Here is a 23,204-nt window from a genome sequence, read left to right on the forward strand (position 1 = left end):
ACTGTTCAAAGATGACATTTTACTGTAACCACTAACACAAGGAAACAAAAAAGCTACTGTACATGATGCCGCTTTAAGCATCTCCTTTTCCCCTTTTTGTCTTTTCTTTTACTTTACGTCTTCTCATCTCCCTTTTTGTCTTATCACATCATCTCACCCCTTTGCTTCATCACGAAGCAAACTCCTCTATATAAGAGAGGGCTCCCTCTCATTCAAACTTTAGGTCGCAAGTCTCAGTCTCTCCAAGCCTCTTCTCTCCGCTCTACTCCTCTTCTCTGCTCTCTCTGCTTTCTCTCCCTGCTCTCTCTCTGCTCTCTCTCTCTGAAGATACTCTGCAAACAGCTATCCTGACCTCATAGCTCATGACTACCAGGTCACAATAGTTCACTTTGAATTCCAGGTTCTATCTTTCCTCCTTTTTTATTATACCTAGCATGTGTGATTGTAATCTTCACTCTCTTTTTTCCTATTGCCCTCTACACTGGAAACTATTTTCCAGTTATTGCATATGTAAACAGTAAGTGTAGTTTTTACAGTTTATTTACATATAGTCATTTGTACCAGTTTGTATACAGTCTGTGTTTGCATCTCTTTTCAATGTACTTATACAAATACGAATGAAATATTAATGTTATGCAGTTTAAAATAGTGTTTAATGTGAAAATAGGAGATTTCAACCACACACAATGGATAGTAATAGATATATCAATTCTACCATTCATCTGCATAATTCTATTTTGTCTCAACTTTTACAAAATCCTACAAGAATTAATCAAATACAATGGTATGCTATTTGCTTACTTGTTATAACATAGTCGGGTCAAATAATTGAATACTGTAACTTTAAATACTGTAGATTTGGGCGCGTTTTGGTATCAGAGCTAAGATACAAGAAACTGTTAAGAGTAAAAGTTACATTATTACTGTAGAAACCTACTTAAATTTGCATCTAAGAAAGTTGGTCCTAGAGTTAAGGCAAGAGACGAAAGGACAATTCTATGCAAAGTACCCGCCAAGGCCAGGAAGAGCCGCTTAGGGGAACACGCTGGACCCTTGGTCATCCAGATTGTCATTATCCGCAACCTACAGATGACAAATTTAATTAGGAATCTTAAAGGTAATACTGCAACTCAACCTCAAACATTAAGGGTGAAAAATAAAGAACAGATTATTATAAATGATATTGAAGATCATATCCAAAATTGGAATATTCTCAAGGTACCAATAAAAGATATTTATCAAAAAATATCATTTAAATTCAAATTAGGTTATGCTATAAAAACAGTAGAAGAAAGTCTATCAGTAACACAAAATCAAGAAGACTTTCAACTACTCTAAAAAAAGGTTATTGAAAAACATAAAGAAAATAATTATAAATATTTACACATTGGGTTAATCCAAATAGCCATTAAACCTTTAACCCGACTAGGGTTAAACACTTCTGTGCTTGTATGCCTAAGAGATACAAGACACAATAACTTTGCAGATTCACTACTAGGTATGGTAGAATCCAGCCTATGTAGTGGACCAATATATTTTAATTGTTTTCCGAATTTTTTTGTTTCTTTAACAGATCCAAACATTTTAGATATATTATCTATAAATTTGAAAACTCATGGATTTAATATAATACATGGTTCTCAGAATTTAGCAATAGTATATAGAATCTATTATAAAGTAATGAATACTCTTTGCCCCAATATTATGCAAGTTGATAAAAAAGATCAAACTAGATTATTTCAAACAAATATAGAAAAATCACATACAATTGTACCAAAAACAATTACTTGGTCAGATATTATTTTACCTCAGTCTTGGGCATTACAACATGCAAACCAACCCCAAGAAGCACCTAGAAATAATATTCCAAACCAAATAATTGAACATCCAGATGGAAATATTGAAATAAAATTCCAACAATCTAGAGTCAAGAATGATCTAGATATTAATAGGAAAAGAAATAAAAAACCATTAATACCTGCTAAAAAATCCTGTCATACTACTCCTGATGTCATTATACTTCCTTCTACTTCACAACCTACACCATCTTCAGATTTTCAACTACAAGGAGTAAGAAGAACGACTGATCATGTAGTTCTTCCCACATATACTCCTGAACCCAACATAGAGGAATTTTAAATACTTACATTACAAATAGAGGATGATACAGAAGAAGTGATAAATACTAATAATACATATAATGATGAATATATAGCAGCATATTTAGCTGCTAAATTAGAAAGAAAAAAGAAGAAAATTAATATTTATTATCTTAAAAAAGATTATCTTTCTTCAGAAAACCAAAATATTAAAAAATGGTATCTGCAAACTTTTCAACCTAGATTAATAGAATTATTTCATAAAAAATATAATAAATTTCTCAAAAAAGAAAAAAAACCTAAAGGATTTTTTACATGGTTAAGGGAAATATGTACGCAATATAAAGTAAATATTCCTTCATTCGATAATCTTCAAACTTTAGAAGAAAAAACATATATTAGCACAGATGGTACTACTACTGCTAGTACACACCCTCCTGAAAAAAGTATAATACTCAAAGGAGTAACCCCATCAAGTAAATGAGAACCACCTCAATCTTTATATGATATAATTGCCACACTATATAAAGTCTTACCCAAAAAAATCGGTAAGAAATAAGAACTTATTCCCCATATTGTAGAATAAAACAATTATACCAATCTATATACGCAGTCTTTAGGAAAACAAACAGAACGAATAGAAAGACTAGTATCGAAGGAGGTGACTCCTTCTTTTCCTAAAGCAATCATGTTTAAACCACCTCCAGAACTTAATAAAAATAAATTTCATATTGGTGACAATAATATATATATATATATATATATATATATATATATATATATATATATATATGTCAATTAAGTTTGCATTATTTTTCATTGTTTAGCACTGTTGTTTGCATTTAAATGAGCACTTTCCACCATTTTAGCAAAAAATCGTTTTCCTCGTCATTTGATTAATACAGGTTTAGCTTCAACTATATAAAACCGCATTTTATGGATTATCCAATTACGTGAAGTGGTAGCTCGAATTTAGGCTATAACAAAAAGAAAGAACACATTTCACACTCATACTGGATTGGTTTGGAATTTTGTATACAACTTGGGGCACTTAAAATAATTTTGAAAAAGCTGTAAAAATAGCAAAACTACGGGATCGTTGTATAGATTTTTTACGTATAATTTGGTTGTTTTTGGTAGGGCTGGCAAGGTTCTGATGCGTGGCCCAGTCCGGCCCTAAAAAAAATAGCCCAGTCCGGCCCTAAAAAAAATAGCAGCTGGGCCACAAAATGTGGCCCAAGGGCCTGGCTAGGGCCAAGGCTGGCCTGGCCATCTTTTCTTTTTCTTGTATGTCTTTTTTTATTTGTTTTTGGCTCTACTCCGCTAGACCTTAAGAGGACAAGTGCCAGGCCAAGGTTAAGGTTGGGTTGGGTCGGAGCTGGCCTGTTGCCACCTTTAGTTTTTGGCAAGGATTGGTTTTATTTTGGTCGTAATCCTTATTTTTATATTTTTTTTGGATTTTTTTTAAATGTCCCCAACTGTAAATCATTATTTTTTCTAGACTTGTTTAAAAATTTTAAGGTTGCTTTTGGTTTTATTTAAATTTTATTAAATTTATTTTATTTTTGGATGAGGTTTCTATAAGGCTTAGGCTTTATAAAAACAAAGTAAAACGTCATCTGAAATCTTCATTCGGAAAGCACTTTCCGCAACACAAATCTCTATGACGACTCTAAAATCAATTTTCAATATTGACAAAAATCAATTTCCAACACCGACAATGAAATTCGAACTAAAAAAATGCTTGTGGATCAATGAACACTTATTTTTAAGGTGCAATGAACGGTCTAGATGATTTGTTACAATATACACTATTTTTAGAGCTTGGAATTTTTTTTTTCCTTCACAATCATAATGTTGAAGCCAAGATAATCAGCCTAAAGGTTTTTCTAATGCTTGAATTACAATTTTCGTTAAGTTATGATGTAAGGCTTTACTTATTTTGATGGGTTGCAACCCTATCAAACTGTTTTCTCTTATTTTTCATGTTTTTTCATTTTTTTTATTTTTTTTCTTCTTCTAAGGCTTCTGGCGAGGGTGAGTTCCTAAACACTCTGCTTTAACGTAAAGGAAATGACCCAGGAGCTCATCTTCGGATGGTAAATGACAAATTTTATTTTCTACCAGGAATCCAACATTTTTCACAAAGAAGACGGGATTATTAATTAAGCGAATCTCCCAATTTTTTAGGGGATTAATTGATATAAAAGTAATGTTTTTGATAAAATTGAGCAAATAAATGTTCTCTATTACATACTAAGTGCATCTCGCACTCCTTTATTATTATTATTATTATTATTTATTTTAAATTCTTTCCACGCCGTAGCTTGTTTTGTTTTTTTTTTTTTTAATTTAATTCTGTCCGCCCCATAGGTTTTCAAAACGTAACGTATTACGCCTTTGCCCTTTTGTTACTGAAGTTGAGTACGCACGAGTAAGCTTTCTATCTTTTTTCTATAATATAGAAGTTCTATACTCTCCCTTATCCAACCGTTCATTCTGAATGGAGGGTTAAGATTGCCCCAATCACAATGTCACATCTCTACATTATTTTATTTTTAATTTTTTTCTATAACTTATTTTAACACCAAATCTTATATGTCCATTCTTCTATTAAAATCGCACTAGCGAAAAATGTAAAAACGATAGTTTTAATAAAATAAAGTGACCAAAATACCCCTGAAAGCTTCAAGGGGTATTTTGATTATTATATTTTATTGAAAAATTATTTTTAATATTTTTTATAGGTGACCCCCAATGAGAACATAGCATGTATCAAATTTTATATTAATGCAAATTTTATAAAAAAAATTAAAAATAAAATATTTTGAAACGTCGGATCTATGATCAAACGGTGAGTGGCTCTCTTGATCAAAATTGGACGGTTGGATGGTAAAAGGAGGATAGAACTTCTATGCTGTAGGGGAAGCATAGAAACCTTTCCCCCGATTAAAACCCCCAACCAAATCCATATTTGCGTAACCCTTATTAATTGGGGAAGAAATATTAAAAATAGAAAAAATTTAATTTTTGTTTTTGGAAATAGCACCATATTACTTGCATTAGTTTTTTGGATTTAAGTTGATTTGGGAACTTTCTGATTTTTTTTTTAATTTAAAAAATATTTAAGATCTAAATCAAACTTTTCGAGTTCTTTTATCTTTATGGGCCTTTAACGGTCACCACACTGTCTTTTATGTTTTTATGTTTTTTTTCTTATTTTTAACTATTTTTATTTATTTTTTACATTTTTTTTTTGCCACTTTTTGGGTTGTGGAAGACTCGGCTGAGTCCACTTGGCTCCGCCAAGAGCTGAATCCCCTGTTGAGTCGAGTTTTTGAATATAGGCATGAAGTATTGCTTGCTACAAAGTACAAATTCTATCTTTTGTTTGCGTATAATTTTTTTTCCTTTTTAAAAGGTTCTCCAAATCCATCGAAAAAAGTTATTTTGATGATAGAGAACCCTCCAATTGATCATGTTGACCTCAAGCTATACGGATATGGAAAAAAAATATAATTGCATGTCTTAAGAATGATGCATCTTGTAACATATTATCTAGACTGTTCATTCTTAAGAGATCTTCAAGTGTTTGTAGATCTGATCGATCTGCACCATTTTTTTAGTTTTGAATTTTATTATTAGATATGAAATAGGCTTTCAGTTTGTCGTTGAAATTTATCTATACATTTCGAAGTTGAAATGATTCCATGTTAGTAAGCTGTAGTTTTAATATTTTTGGAATATGTAGAAATAGTAGTGGATTTTTTTTTTCTTAACACAAACTTTATTGATGCTTACTAAATACTTTAAAAGTCGTGATATTTTTGTTCATGGTTAAAGGAAAAACTATCCACACAGAATTATCATAAAACAATGGATGTTTCTATGGAAGAAGTGATCTTCCTGTTGGCTTACTTATGAAGCACAAAGAGATCCAATCGCCACTAAAGATTTTAATGGCTTTCGCTAAGATGGGAACCAAGAATATGTGGAGGCAACACCAAAATGGCACAAAGATGTGAAGGAAATTGATTATCTGAATAGCTTACTGTTGAAATAATGAATCAGTGGGTACACTTCTTTCATGAGAAGTGGAAGAAGGGACTTTGCAAGTAATGGCACCATTCTCCCTGAAGTAGGTAATAACTTGACTGCTTCTCTGGTTGAGAGTGCTTTGGATGCATATAGAAACCTTCTGGAAATGTAGTACAATAAATTGCCACTGAGGAACCTCATCGTTACTTACCATTGCCTGCAAATCCAAATGGGGTCCCATGCAATGCAAGACGAGTGGCTGGTCCAGCTCTTATTATGTCCCTTTTATCTGATTTGAAGCTGCTTTGGGTGGAAAGAGAGAAATCCACACATCATATTCAAAAACATTTTCTCTCAACTTGTTGATTTATCTACCTGTAAGGAGCCAGTTGTTCGATCGCTTTTGGGCATTTCAGATCATGCAGAGCTTTTGGACATGGAGTTTCAGCTAGGATTGAAGAGATTTTCAGTTTTTGTGGGCGTTATTGAAATGATATGCCATTTGATAAAGGATTCTTTATACTGCGAACTTTAAAACAACGAAAATTGTGGGGCTTGTTGATATCAGAGTTGTTTGTATCTACTGTTCCCAATGCTTTATGGATCAAAATGTTTTTGAAATGACGACTTGCTTGAAAGACCAAGATAGAAGTTTTGGTTCGTTCGCAAATTATGAGAAGTTTGGTTTGCTGGGTGTTGGGATCCATGAGTGTGTTGAGGTTCTTTCTACAGCTTAGTAGCGTTCCGAGCTTTGTTCTTTCAAAACACAGAGTTGGTTTATGTTGTGGCTATGTGTTGAGCGCGAAAGCTCTAAACCCAATCGATTGATTTTTGGAAAATAAAGTGTGAGAAATAAAGCATCAAACGCATACTACAAGTGCACAAAGATTTATGTGGTTTATCCCAGAAGGGCTACATCAATGGGCATGACAAATTGAAATTTACTGTACCAGTGAAAGTTGCATAAATTTTTTTGAACAAACCTCGACAAAAGCATAGTCGAATAAACCCTTTTAAACCGCTCTCCTTTCTTTCTCTTTACTTCTGACATACGATGTAAACGACTAGGAATCAAGAATCAAATTCAGTAAAAAAATCCAACCCGTGCGACGTAAAACAATTGGGAAGCCAACCTCAATCAAATGTCAAAATCATGAGATGTAAAAGAGTCGAGATAGGAAGACGTCTAACCTATATGATAGAAAAAAGACCGGATACCCAATATTTCAGTTCAACGTCAAACCTATGCAATGTAAAAGAGTCAGGGCAGGTATAAAGATCCACCCATTGTTGCATTACGTCACAAAGCTTAGAGGGCTCTGTGGTTGCATAAGCTTAAAAAGTTAACTAAATGAAATATGTTTGTTTGTTTGTTTGTCTTCTTTTTTTTTTTTTTTAAATTTCTCCCTTTATTTTTCCTACATGACAATAACTTTTCTAAAAATTTAATTCCTTTGGTTAAAATTGTAGCCTGAAGCCCTGCATTTGTTTTAAAATTTTTATCTTGGTTTTCAAAAAATTTTAAAATATTTTTAAAAAATGAAGGAATTTCGAAAGGGGCTTGTACATAATGTTTCCGCCGCTACCAAATCCTTAATACTGTGTTGTAGGCCTTAGGAAAAACAACCCATAGATTCTAAAAGCTTCAGCTTGAACCTATAGATCCTAAGGATTTAGAATCAAAGGTCAATAGAAGTTTAACTTGCTAGAAAATCATCCTCATCATTTTTTTTTTAATTCAAAACTCTGTTCCATTGAAAACCAAACCCAAAGAAAAAGGTCTAAAGCCGAGGATGACTATATCGATGGTCAAGGTAGCATTGGGGTAATCTTAGTATGGAGAAGTCACCAGCTTAAAGATATCATAGTTTATGTTAATTATCACTTTGGATCCCGATTTTGCAAAGACCTCTCAACACCATTGTCTCAAAGATAGCGTAATGCTAGTTCAATTTCTTACAGATAAAAAAATATCCGTCGGTGTCCACCTTCCTAATAGGGTATTGATCATTCAAAATGATGACACCATAAATTTTCTGTCCATCGTGGGTTGTTTGTTTACTTATTTGTCATTCACTCGGTGTCCTAGGTGAATGTTAAAGAAGGACAACTGTAGACACCCCTTCAAAATTCTGGCTAAGGGAATTCTTAGAAACTCTGATTTTGAGTCTTAAGGACCACACAAACCTTAACGAGTCATAGTCAACTTAGACCCAATTTAATTGTCTCATACTATCCAAAACTATTCGAAGCTATAGTAGACTCTGAGAGCCTTCTGATGATCCAATAATCACTCAAATCGGACTCACCATTAACAAGTTAGAGCCTCAGGAATATCTAGGAAAATGACCAAAATGCCCCAGTGCACAACACGCCACGTGTCACACACATGCCACATGCCACATGCCACGCGGTGCATCTGGCCGTGCAACTTGCCAAGAGTCGGAAAACCCGATGGGCCTAAGGCGGTGATTTGTTCACCCAATTCTTTGTTGATAAGTATTTTTTAGGCGGTTTAAAATTGAATATTTCAGAAAATTTGAAATATACCTTATCCTTGGTTGAATTTGAACCCTTCGATTAAATCAACTATTTTCAAGCCTAACCCTAGTCAAAACTTATAAATATCCCATAAAAAATCCCAAGAAACACACCAAAAATATCCCAAAAATTAGTTAGAAAAATCTCGATAAATTATTGGGAAATTCTCAACAAATTCTAGAAATTAGGAAAAATCCTAGATAAATCCTAAAAATTCATAAAAAATTAGAAAAATCCCCAAAAATATCTGACAATCCCAAAAAATTTGTAATAAAACTTAGGAGACCACAAATTCCTTAGAAAAATATAGGAAACGATCTACTATCCTTAGAAATAATTAGAGAAATTCACACGTAGGCTCCCTAACCCTTTTTTAAGCCTTAGAATAATTAGATCTAGGTAAGATAACCCAAGATTTAGCAAAAATCGGTTAACAAAAACATTAAAAATGGAGATGGTGGCACGAGAGGAGCGGCCCCTGAATCGAATCCAAAACTCTGCCTAAGGCAAGCAGTCTCCTTTATTCTCTTTAATTTATTATTTTCTTTAGTTTTAGTTCATTTTTTTTGTAACTTTTTATTCTTAGAAAATTTACTTAGTAATTAGAAGCTTTTTAAGGTCTTATATGTGGATTGAGAGATGGCGTTGTCGGCAGACTCAAATGAGAACCATATCTATAAATATCTGCAATGCCTTTGAGCCTATAATTTGAGCGACCCTATTCTCTTTATTGATTTTTAAAATTAATTGGTTTCAAAAGATATTTGGATTGATCTCGCTCAGAGATTGACGTAAATTTGAGCGTAAACATGGCACCAGACTTGGTTGTGGGATAAACTGCTGAAATTTAACTTCCCAGAGATCTTTGCTAGAGTGGCTGATCCTATGCCTAAGATTAATGAGTTATACTCCTGCAACAACCAATTCATCTCTTGGGACATTCGATGTTTATAGGGTGCAAGATTTTGTGTTATCGCAATTTGAAGCTTTGTTAATGGCATTGGAGTCTCACATTTCTCTCATAAATTTGATGATGAGGGTGTGTGAGAAGCCACCCATAATGGGGTGTTCTCTGATAGATCTACGTATGCGATTCTCTTTAACGACATGATAAGGTGGTAGCAATCGTCTCCATGAAATGTTTGCATTTTTGTGGGTGCTCTTTTATGGCAAGACTTTAACTCTTTATAATTTGAAGGAGAGAGCAATGAATGTTTGTTTTGCCTTGGTGATGAGGAAACAAGTGATCCTTTGTTTTTGGAGTGCGTATTAGCTTTGGATGTTGCATTACTCTGGCCATGCACCAGACTGATATTTTCGGACAAATGGAGCTAGTTGGCTTCCAAAGATTGGATGTATGCTCTGGAGAATATTTCGTGCATCTTTACTGTGGGAGGTATGAATGGAACATAATAGAAGGACTTTTAAAAGGGAAATGTTTCATTGTGGACTATATAAAAGCTGAGATGATACATAACATTTGGAGTTGGTCCTCCTCTACTAAAGAAGGTTGTCGGATTGCCAAAGCAGATATTAATATCAATCTTCACAATCTTTATATGCTTAATTTTGTGCCAAAAGCTTTTTGGACCCCTCTTAGGGCTGGCTGTTTGAAATTGAATTTTGATGTAAGCTCTTTGGGTAACTCGGCTTTAGAAGGAATAGGGTGTAGTGAGAGATGTGGTGGTATTCTCTTATAGAGGACCTTGTGGCTTTGCAACCGCAAATGAAGATGAGATTAGAGCCTTTTTGGAAGGTTTGAGGTCCATTGTTGGCAGGCATATTGGTGGCTAGTATCCGATAGAAGGAGATTCCTTAAATGTTATTAATTAGTGCAATTTGGTTTCTAAATGGACTTGTACCTTTTTTTGGAGGTAACTGATGGATTTGGCTTTTGGATTGAATATCTTATTTTCACACACACACATATATGGCAGGCATATTGGCAGGGCGTGGTGCTATGGAGCGGTCATTAGTGGTTACTAATCCTTTAGATTGATTTTGGCCTTTTATGCCTTTTTTTTGGGGGTAATTCAATTAGGAAGACAACGCCCTACCTGGTTTTTTTTTAAAGTAGATTAGGAGTCAGATTTTTGAATGTGTTAGTGGGGTGGTATTAGCGGTAGGAATAGAAACCATAATGCATCGATTAGGTGTGGGGAAGCTACCACCATGACCCAACCCCTTTCCTATGTTTTTGCTATGCTTTGATTATAACCTTCAACATATCCAATAAAACAATGTAATATTCATCAATAAAAAATAAAATTTTTTTCTCTCGATGAAAAGTTATCAGAGTACCTTTGAAAATTTTGGAGGGATTTTGGACATTATTTTCACAAGAAATAACTTTTTTTTGGCTAGTTGTGCCCTAATAAGAAGAGGGGACGCCATAAATTTCACTAAAAATTATTTTAGCATGAGAATGTGAGATGAATGATGCAAGCCGTCCACCTTGATCGAACGAATGAGAAGTGGGTCTCACGAAATTTATATTTATATATGGGTGACATCTTGCCCCTCGTAAAAACCTACAAATTTATATTGGAAAGATACCATTTATTTTAAACTAAGAAGGTCACAATTATTCTTGTTTGTTAGATTTCAAATCGGGTGATTGTAAGTGTGTCGTTTACGAGATCTAAAGTCCAAAATTTATGTGTTCAAACTTTACATCACATTCCAAGCCATCGAATTTGACATCCAATAGCTCATAGCAATTGAGATTTTCAATACAAAAAGAAAAATAGTCTTATAGCAACAGTCTCATTTATATTGTGGGATCGTTATTGGAAACTTAGATAAACTCTTAAAAATTTGGAACATTGTATAAAACCCCCCAAAATGAACTTCTTAAGCACTTTACCCCCAACCTAACTTTTCATAACAACTTTTTCCCCAAAACTATCTTTCCTAGCAAATAACCCCCAACTCAAAAAGCAACAAAAAGTAGACTAAAATGCCTCTCCCTTACCCGCACGTAACCCTAACCCATTTTTTATATTTTTTTCTTTCTACTCCCAGGACCCACTTTTGCCTATCTATCTCTCTCCACATCGGCTCAGGCTCCCTCTCTCCCCAAAACTAGGCTCGAGCTTTCTCTCTCTCGGTCTCTCTCCCCCAAACCAGGCCCGAGCTCCTCTCTCTCTCCCGCAGGCCTGAGCTTTTCCCTCTCTCTCTTGATCTCTCTACCCAAATCCAAGGCTCGATCTCTCACCCTATCTCTCGCTCTATCTCTACGAAGGACCCATGATCTCTCACTGACTTTGTGAACCATCTCGGGCTAGGATTTGTCAACCCAGCCCAAGCTCGATTTGTAGCTTGATCTCTTAGCCCCAAATCAACCGCATCAAATGTATGAAAGAGTATTTTATTTATTTATTATAAAAATAAAAAATAAATCGTTGTCACATTCCCCAAATCATTCCCATATTCTCTTTTTCAATAATGTTTATATATGTATCTTTTTTTCTCTTTGATCCCACATGAAATTTTACCTCATTGGACTTTATTTAGGCAAATTATTGATGATATATATTGTTGTCTTATTCCTTTCTTTGTTAGATAGCATGCATTATAGATTTAAATCAGAGAGAAGAAATTGAATCCCTATGTATCTGTTTCTCACTCTTGATTATCCACTCTGTTTAAACTATTTAAAAGAATAGATGATTGGTTTGATTGTGGTATCCTTTAGGACTTGGATATTACTAGTAGCTGTAAATTTTTATTCCCTATTATAAATTTATTCTTTATTGGGCAGTGCAAGCTAAAAATTTGGACAGTGCTAGCTACACCCTGTCGAAGACGTTAAAGACTTATTTGGATATGGCTTCTGGCCACTTTGATCAAGTTGCCGAGATAGTGATAATCATAATACAGAAACATTAGGGTCCAGCCTCTTGATTTACTGTCTCAAACTACAATTATAGATCACAATGTACAACTAAGCCATGGTAATGCCTTAGCTCAAGAGAAGGAACTCATTTATAATTTGCTGCAACCATAGATCACAGTGTACAACTAAGCTATAGCAATGCCTTAGCTCAGGAGAAGGAACTCATTTATAATTTGCTGCAACTTGAAAGCCTAAAAAACGAGGAAGATATAGGCTGGTAGATAGATCAATATAATCTAGAAGTTATAAAATGGAATGCACCAGAAAAGGGCAGAAGCCAGCTTGCTATAACTATCATTTTAGTAGAGTTCAAGTATATTCCATACTCACTCCAACACCTATTAAGGTTTTTCCCCTTTCCAAATAGTACTTCTGGTGCTGCTTAGCTCGCACTGCCCAAATGTTTAACTATGTTCAGCTAAATTTTTATTTCCTATTATAAATTTATTCTCTATGGGTTTGTTTTACTGTAAATTTTGGGTATGAATGATCCATCCTATTTATTTTGTTCAAATTTAGTTTGTCAATAAAAAACAAAAATTATGCCTAGCCCTTGTTAATTTTAGTAGTAGCTCTTGTGTTTGTAGGTTATATACCCCCCAACAATATGCCTACCTCTTATTAAAATTTAATTGTAGCTCTTTGAAAAAAATTCTAGCAGCCTGCCAATTTTTCACAAGTTCAAGGCTAATATATGGAGTGTAAATTATTACGATTTTTGTGCAGGGCAAAAGAAAATGGGTGATAGCATATTGATTTATTATATTTTTGATGGAGAACTCCGATCAAGTATCGATGGGACTTTAGATTATATTGGTCGTGATGCATGTATATTTATGATTGACAGTAGAACTAGGTTACATGACATACGAAAATACATAGCAGAGCGGCACGGTTTTCGCACGAGTCGCAGGTGTTAAGTTGAGCGCACACGTTGTGCATGTGCACTACACTTTGTATGGAGGGCAATTTCGTGGCACTTCTTGAGCACGTGTTTAGGGGAATGTGGGGCAAATAGTAGGGTGCATAATTGTGCAAAAGCCACCACAATGCGTGCAAAAAAATGGCTCGGTTTTCCCTCGAATCTCACGCGTTGAGTTGAGCGCGTGCGGTGCGCTTGTGCACGAAACTTCGTACGGAGGGCAATTTGATGGCACTTCTTGCGCACATGTTTATAATACTATGGTAGTTGAAGAGGTAAGACCTCCACAATCCTCTAATGTTTTAGTCACAACTGGACCCAACCTTAGACCCAACATAAAAATAAAAAAATATGTAAATTTAAATATATGTTAAATATTATAATTACAAAAAGATAATTATATTTATTTAACTATTATTAAAATATTATATTATTTAAATACTAACATTATTCAGGTTTGGTCTATATAGACTTAGACCCGGACCCGAATAGTATTTGGGTCCAAATTTATGTAAGTTAAGACCATAAATACTGTTGCCATGTAGGATTGACAATGGGCCGGGTTGAGTAAGGCCAACCTTGGCCGAAGCCCACCCAAAAGAGAGTAGAGGAGGCTTGGGCCTGCCCAAATTCATATCATTTTGGCCCGAGCCTAGCCTGATTTAAACAAATCTACCCCTTTAAAATTATAAAAATAAAATCAATATAATACATGTAAGAATTTATATTTAATATATAAAATATATAGTAAAATTTTTAGGCCAGGCCTAGGGCTCCTAGGCGTGCTTGGATCCAAGCCCAAAATCGTTTCAAATGTACAAGGCCCAATCTATATGTGCCTCATCAAATTGCCTGAGTTCGGCCAAAAATTGGGCCCTACCCAAAAGCAAGCGGGCCACCATGGGCCCATTGGCGGCCTTTATGCAGGTAGAGGAAGAAAATCAAAGAGAAACCCGGAGGGCATGTTTGACACCCTAGACAATTTGGGAGTGAAAGGGAGTCTCCCACGAAGTATGGAGTGGGAGGGAGTCTCCCACGAAGGATGGAAGACTACCCTTCCACTATTTTTTATGGATGGGCGATACTAAAAAAGTGCTGCGTGGAAGGCCTCACTTCCATGCGACTAACTTTTTTTTTTTTTAGACAAATGTTATGAACTTACATTAAAGCAATGCTTCAAGAGTATGAGATTGTAAAGATTGGATCAAATCGTTAGAAACTTGCAAAAAAAGGAAGAGAAGCACCATGTTTAGCTAGCCCATCAACCCATTAACAACTTCATGGTGTGGTCGAAGCTTATCCTCAAATTAGGCTAGATGCACAGGTCTTGAATTTTTAACCAAAGAGTAAATAGGGATCAGGGGATCCTTTGCCCTTTTCTACACCATTTGATAACATTCAAGGAATCCCCTTCAATTATAATATCACCAATGAAAACCATGTCGATGATAATATAAATGCCTTAAAGGAAAGCAGCCAATTCAGCATGATCGGCTGTTGTAGACCCACAAGGACCCGAATAAGAAAAAAAAACCAATCACAAATTGTTGTGAAGTAACCCACCAACATCTGCAGGCCCTGGATTTCCAAATGAGCTACCATCAAAATTAAGTTTGAAGCAAGCTTCTAGAGGTGCAGTCCAAGTTCGAAGGGGATGACTAGAGTGAGAAGAGGAATGAGCCAAAAATTTCATATTCATATAAATATCAGTCCGAAGAGCACCCCGTCCTTCAAGCGTGGACGAAAACCAATTACAAAGAGATTATAAAATAAGATATTTTACCCTTTCAATACTCTGAGACACCCCATCAAAGGTTCTCCTATTACATTTTAACCAAATCTGTCATAAGATTGCACTTCTGAAAATTTTCCAGACCACAACTCATTTTTTTGGTAATCCAATGGTAGAAAGATGGTTAATAATGTTAATGAGATTCAAAAGTATCATGAGGAAAAAACCTAATAAGGAGAAGGCTCAGAGCCATAAGATCAAGGCAAAAGGACAGTGAAAGAAAAGATGAGAGCAATATTCTTCATTATTTTTGCACATCAAGCCAATGTTTGGAAGAATTTTACCCCTCTTTTGCAGATTGTCTACTGTTAAACATTTCCTTTGACATGCGACCTATAGGAAGGCTTGGATTTTAACTGGAACTGGCCATTTCCAAATAGAACCCAAAGTTGTATCAACAATATGGACCCGATCCATAAAAAAAAGCCTATACACTGATTTGACAGAATAAAATCCATCAGTTTCTGATTCGCATATGACCAAGTCTTCGGCATTAGAAGATATGTAAACTTGTTCAAGCTGTTGGAGGAGATTATGAAGCTGCGAAATAACCATGTCCGATAGCCTATTGTAGCGGCATCCAATGTTCCAAACCATACAATTAGAGGGGGAAAGAGAAATCAACTCTGACAGTTTTGCATCAGGTTGAGCAACTCTGACAAAGAGGTCAGGATAAGAAGAGAGAGGTGCATCACCAAGCCTTTCGTTGAACCAAATGAGAGTGTTATCTCCATTGCCAATAAGCCATCTGATGTTGTTGAAAACAATATTTCTGCAACTATAAATATCCTTCCAAATTTGTGAGGTGAATTTGCCTCCTCTACCTTTTTTAATTGAGTGGGTGAGATGATCGAAACTATATTTAGCAATTAGCACATCCTTCCAGAGATGAGAAGAATCTTGAAAGATTCTCTACCACCATATAGAAAGAAGCGCACAGTTTACAAGTTTAAGCGTTTTGATATCCAAACCCCCTAGCTTTGACGGCATACAAATATGGTCCCAGTTCACCAAATGAAACTTTATGTGGTTATCCATATTACCCCAATTGAATCACATATATTTTTCAATAAGCTTGATTACTTCATTAGGTATTTGTAGGACTGACATCAAATAAATAAAAAGATGCGCATAGATGGATTTAACCAAAGTGATGCGTTCACCAAAAGATAAAGTATTGGTCTTCCATAGGTCTAATTTAACTAGATAATTGTGAATAAGAGGGACCCAGGCTGCACGAGTGAGCTTACGATTAAAGATAGAAACCCCTAAATATTTAAGGGGAAATTTCTCAACTCTGCAACCCAAAATTAAAGCAAGATAATTCAAAAGGTTGTTAGAGCAAGAGATGCCTACAATTGCGGTCTTATGAAAATTTACTTTGAGGCTCAAAGCTAGATGGCAACATAGGAGGAATGTGCTCAGATTTTGCAATTCCTCTTCATTGGCATCACAAAAAATCAGGTGTCATCTGCATATTGCCAATGTGAAATAGTATGCCCAGATGATGAAACTTGGAAACCTGTAAGAAGACCTGCATTTACAACATTCTTAAACATCAAACTGAAACCCTCTGCTACTAAGGTAAAAAGAAAAGGAGATAGAGGGTCACATTGTCTAATGCCCCTAGAAGCATGGAAGAACCCTTTAGGAGATCCGTTAATAAGAATCGAGAAGTGGGTCGAAAAAATGCACCCCATAATCCAAGAAATTCATCAACACCGAAACTCATTCTTCTTATAATCTTACTTAGCACTTGCCATTCAACTATGTCAAAAGCCTTCTCTATATCCAATTTAATAACCACTCTGGGCTGCTCAGAAAGATTTCTAGAGTGAATGCATTCCTGGGCAATAAGAATGTTATCCGTGATCATGCGATCTCTAATGAAGGTTGATTGTTCATCAGAGATCACAAAAGGGAGAACCAACTTAAGTATCTATGCTAAAACTTTTACAATAATTTTATAAAGATTGGACAAAAGACTAATCGGTCGAATATCGCCAATATCATCAATGATATCTTTTTTTGGAATTAAATAAATATAAGTAGAATTAATGCCCTTGAGAACACTCGCAGTGGATATAAATTTTTTAACCATTCATCATCGTGTAGCAGATCCCAAAAACGCTATAAGAATATAAGAAGGAAACCATCAGGGCCAGGGGCTTTATCCCCATGATAGCAAAAACAGTCAGTCTAACTTCTTCCAAAGTAATATCCCTTTCCAGATTAGAAACCAAGAAATGTGGCATAGATTTAAAAAGAATACCATCTAAGATAACCCAAGGTTAAAATCACTAGAAAAAATAGACTCAAAATGTTGAACAATGGCCTCATCGCGAGCAGAAAAATCGCCTTCCGATACACCCGGTTGAGAAATAGTAGAAATATCAAATTGTCTTCTACGCGTGTTCGCGATAGCATGAAAAAAATTGGTATTTCTGTCATCCTCCTTGAGTCATTTAACTCTTGATCTCTGTTTCTAATAAATCTCCTCCATCCTAAGAGATCACGTAGCTTATCATTCAAAGAATTTTTATTAACAATCATCTCATCAAATAAAACTTGGTTTTCCTGAATAGAATTTTTAATTATCTCTAAGTCCATCAAAGTGGTATCAATCTTGTATTTAAGTTGATATTGGTTTGCTTTTTTCCAAGAGATGGTTTGTGCTTTAGGCAGATTAGCTTCTTATGAAGACAGAAGCCAAAACTGCCCAAAACATAACATCTACCCGAAGTACGATTGATGATATTCACAACTTCAGGTTCATCGATCCAGTAAACATCAAAATGAAAAGGTCTAGGTCCAAATAAAACTTCCTCAGTATGAAGACAGATAGGGAGGTGATCAGAGGAAAGTTTGGTAAGAGCATTAACCTTGATCAAAGGGAATACTCTTTTCTAAGCATCTGAGACAAGAAAGCTGTCAATCTTGGGCATGATCAGATTAGAGGAACAATTATTGGACCAAGTAAAGTGAGCTCCACTAGTAAGAAGATCTAATAAATCATTCTTCATTATGAAGTCATCAAATAGATGCATATGAGAATTTAATCGGGAATAAGTGGAAATTTCATCTAAGTAGTGAATAAGGTTAAAATCCCTTCCAATGCAAACAAGAAGTCCCAAAGAGGAAATAAAAGATTGCAAATCATCCAAAAAGGCACCTTTAAGGGTAGCAATATGGGGCCCGTACACATTAATAAGCACCCAACGAAAACCCTTGACAGAACATTCAAAAGTAATTGTCAAGAACCTATCAGATTTAAAACATCTAAGCAAAGCAAAGCTGTTGGGTCCCAAAGAACCCACATACCCCTAAAAAATCCAATGGCATCCACACCCTCAAAGCACACAGAACCATTACCCTAGAGACTCTTTACCATAGTTATCAGTCGGAGACTATCAATAAATCGGCTCACCATAAAATCGAAAAGAAATAGTTTTTATTTTAAAAAGTTGGATGAAAAAATCAGATAAAAAATACGGATCGGCAAAAATACTTCATGTAAAGATATCGCCAATATATCGAACTAGGCTCAAAAAACCGGAATAAAAAAATCGGATAATTTTAAAATATTAGAAATTTTGAAATTCTAAAAAGTAAAAATTATGTCAAAGCCATCAATAACTAATCCATCCATAAAAATTTACCATATAAATTTGTTCATTAAATACTTTAACAAACATCACACCTACTTAGTAGGTACAAAAAAAAAAATACACTAATTTTTTTGTCATTAAATGCTTTAACTAGGGTATGGTGACTATGGTCACTCTATAATTATGGTTAAAGTTTACACGCAATTTTTTAATTGGTGTGGATTGTGTTGAGCCGAACCTCTAAACAATCAAAGCACATCGCATCTTCAAATAGTGTCGAGAAATATGATTTCAAAGCTGAAAATCTTTGTGATAGCCTTAAAATATACTTGTATATGTAATTGTAAATTTTAAAGCTTTGAAAACAGTGTGGATCGAGTAGATCTATGGAAACTTGAAAATCTTGAAAATTGACGGTCAAAAAATGCGTTACAAGATGCACTATTTCCAAAACTTGAAATCCATTTTTTTCTTATGTCCATGCATGTTGATGTCGAGATGACTAATTTGAGGATATTTTGGCATCAAACAACATCTTCTAGTGAAATTTTGGAGGTGGGCTTTAGTTTGATTGTTTAGAGCCTGGGCTCTATATAAACTTTTTCCTTTTTTAATTGAAAACGAGGCTCGTTAAATACACATTTGGGCTCGACTTGACTTCTCTGTCTCAAAAGAATGTAGGGGTTCGAGTTCTCTGTTTCAAACGGATATTAGAGAAAAGGGGTTCGAGTTCTCTGTTTGGGTGCTATAAATTTAAGGGATTTTACAAGAGCATCTCTTGCCCTTCTTTTTGCAATCAAAGAATCCATGGCTCTTCGATCGGCTTCACCCCTAGCAGTCATTGCAAATCTATTCATAAAGAGAGAAGAAATTTGAGTCTTTGCAGTAGAGAAATTCATGACTGGTCTAGAATTAAGGGTTATAGAACACAAGTTCCTATCAATTCCCCGCCCTTTCTTATTATAATCACCATTATTTGTGAAAGGAAATTTAGGGTTTGTGCAGTGAGCGCAGGCATAAGCATGTAAACAATCAGGAGAAACACAGGTCGAATGTGAAACTGTGACACACTTTGAACACTTAACGCCATCAAATAATGGTGCCTCCTCAGTGTAAACTTCAAAGCAACTAGGGCAAAACAATTCTAAGTGGGATTTTAGCAAGCAAGAAGTGCAGAGATGGCAAAAGATACCTCTGGAGGAGCAATGAAAGTAGCGCCCATGTCCTTGAACATACAATTGAACATTACATAGCTGAGGTTGCTTGGTATAATCTTTGAAAGATGCTCAATCACGTGAATAGGCGTAGAATCAATCCTAGCACCTGGCTGAATTTCAGGGTTCCAGCCTGAAGAGATACAGGGCGATGAATCTGAAGGTTGTGCAAAGTGTTTCACAAACGTCTCCGATGGGATAGCTTCATTAGCCAAAGGTTCACCAATAGTTTTCACCAAAAGTGGTGGTACGTTCCGTTCAACTATAGCTAGAGGGATCGCAGCAAAGTCAGGGTTATCCGCCACAATTATGGCTCCAGAAGCTACATCAAAAATAGGATTGGTGTAGACAACCTCATCTTCATCAATTGAATCAACGATATCAACAACCACAGCTGACCAATTGGCAGCAGGTGACGATGTCAAAATCAGGACCCTGGAATGCCTCGCTGAAAAACAGAAAAGAAGAATCCTCCGAATGAAAATGGTGAAGAAAAAAAGAAGAGCAGAAAGATGATGACTAAGAGAAAAAAGAGAGCAAATGAAGAAAATCATGTTTCAGAATTGAACAGGCTTGAAAGGGGTAAGGAGTCAAGTGGGAGAGGTTGACGTCACTGGGAGAAAAAAAGGGAAAAAAGAGGATGAAGAGACAGAGGTGGTGGAAACAGACGTGAGAGAAGGGGCAAGATGGACGGTGGAGGTAGTAATGGGACAAGGTACGGCATGGGTAGGGAGTGGCAATAGAGGAGGAGCAAGATTGGCGATGGAAGCAGAATTGGGGAGAGGTGCAGGATGGGTAGGGAGATACGGTGACGGATCAAATGGAGGAAGCTGAGATGAAAACATGGGATAAGAGCCCAAAAAATGGGCTTTGGACAAAGAGGCAGGCTCATAACAAAAAGGCTTAGGAGCGGCACCCAAAAAGGCAGGTAAAGAGGGGCCAGAAACAGAATCAGAGAGTAAAGCTTCTTTCTTTTATTTTTCAAAATAGCTGACGGTTTCAATGAATGAAATCCTAAAAAATCCTTCGTAAAATAACGGCCAGTAGGCTCCCAAATTTTAACTTTTTTGGAGGAAGAGGAAGAAGATCCAAGCGATTCAACCTCAGATCTATTGCCACGTGGCCTTGCAAATCTGGGGTTCAACCAATGAGGACCCTAGTTCGCCAATGGAGGCCAAACCCTAGTATGTCTAATATTGACTCCAAGACGTTGAACATGGGGTCTAGCTTTAGGCTTTCTAAGAACCTCAACCCAGGAGCGATCTTCCTTACCAGTAGAAACTTCAAGAGGGGTCAGAGTCGGAGGGTTGACAGTTTTCAAACCTTCAATGGTGACATCAATGATAAAAAGGTTTGAACCAACAAAAAGGTTGATCAATGAGGGAGTCAAGGAATGGTCACATCTAAGAATATTGACTCTAATAAAAGAGAGATCAGGACACACCATACATTCCCTGTCCACGTCCACAAAAACCCCTCACCAAATTGGCTAGATATTGAATGATTCCCATATTCCAAGCATGGAGAGGGATACCTCCAAAGCGAACCTAACAAGGGGAGTGTAATAATCCTAAAATATCAAAAAAAAAAAAAAAAGAAACTTTTTATAAGTGATGGTCCATATAAGCATGATAGTCTTTAGGGACCATCACCATTTTCAAAGCTTTTAGTTTGAATTTGTTTTGTTTGCTGCTGCCTTGCAACGTTCAGTGGACGTGGGCTTTAAGCATATAAGAGGTAATATAAACGTTACACCTCGTGTATGAGGTGTAACTTAATAAAATATTATTATAAGGTGTCGTAAGAGTTTAAATATGAGAGGAGAGGATTCTCACCCTAGAAAATTTTGAGGTCTCTCTCTCTAGCCCAATTTTTATTGGAAGCTCCCTCTCAAAAATATTTTAGGTAAGTGACATCGTCTTTCTGAAAAATAATCTGTTTTTAATAAATAGTGATATTTCCGTCCAGGATCTTTATTTTATAAGTTTTATGTGTAAGTGACATTATTATCTTGAAAAATAATCTATTCTTTTACAAAATTAAATTAAATAATTATTTCTGCTTATTATCATGAATTTCAGGCGCGATAAATTTTATACGCACGCGACCTCATTATTTTGAAACATAACCTTTTTAATAAAAATTGTGATATTTTATCTATGTTAGAAATTTTGAATGTTGTAAATTATTCGAAATAAATTTATTTATTTTTCTTGTCTATTGTTAGAAAATTTTAGATACTGTAAAATTATTAGAAATAAATGTGATATTTCTGCTTTTAGTAAAATGTGATATTTCTTTCTATTGTAAAATTCATGTGCAAATGACTGCCTTATTATTTAAAAATTGATATTTTTACAATTGATTATAGCATTGTTGTGAAATGTTTATTTATGAATTGATATCCCATAAATTGTGATAATTTCGTATTCTTGAAATTCTATAAGAGTTTTTCCTATACATATTAAACTGGCAATTATGCTAGAATGCCTTTCTAAATTTGAGCCCAAAATATTTGATTGGTTATTTTTGAAATGTTATTGAAAGTGACTGTTATTAATGGTTTCAGTGAAATTCATATTAATGATTTCAGTGATATGTTGAGTACATAATATTACTGCTTTCGAATGTTTAAAGAGATTTAGAAATACTTTAAGTATGCAAGTGGACTCATCCGGTTCGCCGGTGAGGTATAAGTGGACCTATCTGGGACGTCGATAAGGATTAAGTGGACTCATCCGATATGCCGGTGAGGTATAAGTGGACCTGCAGGATTAAGTGGACCTATCGGGGACGCCAATAGAGATTAAGTGGACCCATCAAGACGCTGATGGGGTATATAGGTGACCTACTTGGGACGCCAGTAGGGTAATTTTGTGGAATCTTTGAATTATGCACTGCCGTTAAAATGTTATATGCATTTTAATCATTTGGATTATGTTTAATTGTGCATTTCTGAAAATGCTCGTGTTCGCATTGTTTTTAAATTGACCTCCATTTTGAAAGTTCGTTTATATCTTTCAATCATGATTATTTTTTTAAGATTATGATGATCACTTACTGTGTAGCCAAACTCATCAAACTATGGTAAA

General features: G+C 35.3%; 1 long non-coding RNA gene across 1 annotated transcript; it reads left to right on the forward strand.

The window, feature by feature from the left end:
* The first annotated feature begins 221 nt into the window (after nucleotides 1-221).
* LOC148779580 (uncharacterized) lies at nucleotides 222-7,023 on the forward strand. The gene is made up of 2 exons (XR_016045309.1): nucleotides 222-400; nucleotides 5,943-7,023. It is a non-coding gene; the product is annotated as an uncharacterized LOC148779580 (long non-coding RNA).
* The last annotated feature ends 16,181 nt before the right edge of the window (nucleotides 7,024-23,204 follow it).

This window comes from Amborella trichopoda, chromosome 12 (assembly GCF_054954075.1).
Source record: "Amborella trichopoda isolate Santa Cruz 75 chromosome 12, AtrichopodaSantaCruz75HAP2 v2.0, whole genome shotgun sequence".
Taxonomy (NCBI): Eukaryota; Viridiplantae; Streptophyta; class Magnoliopsida; order Amborellales; family Amborellaceae; genus Amborella; species Amborella trichopoda.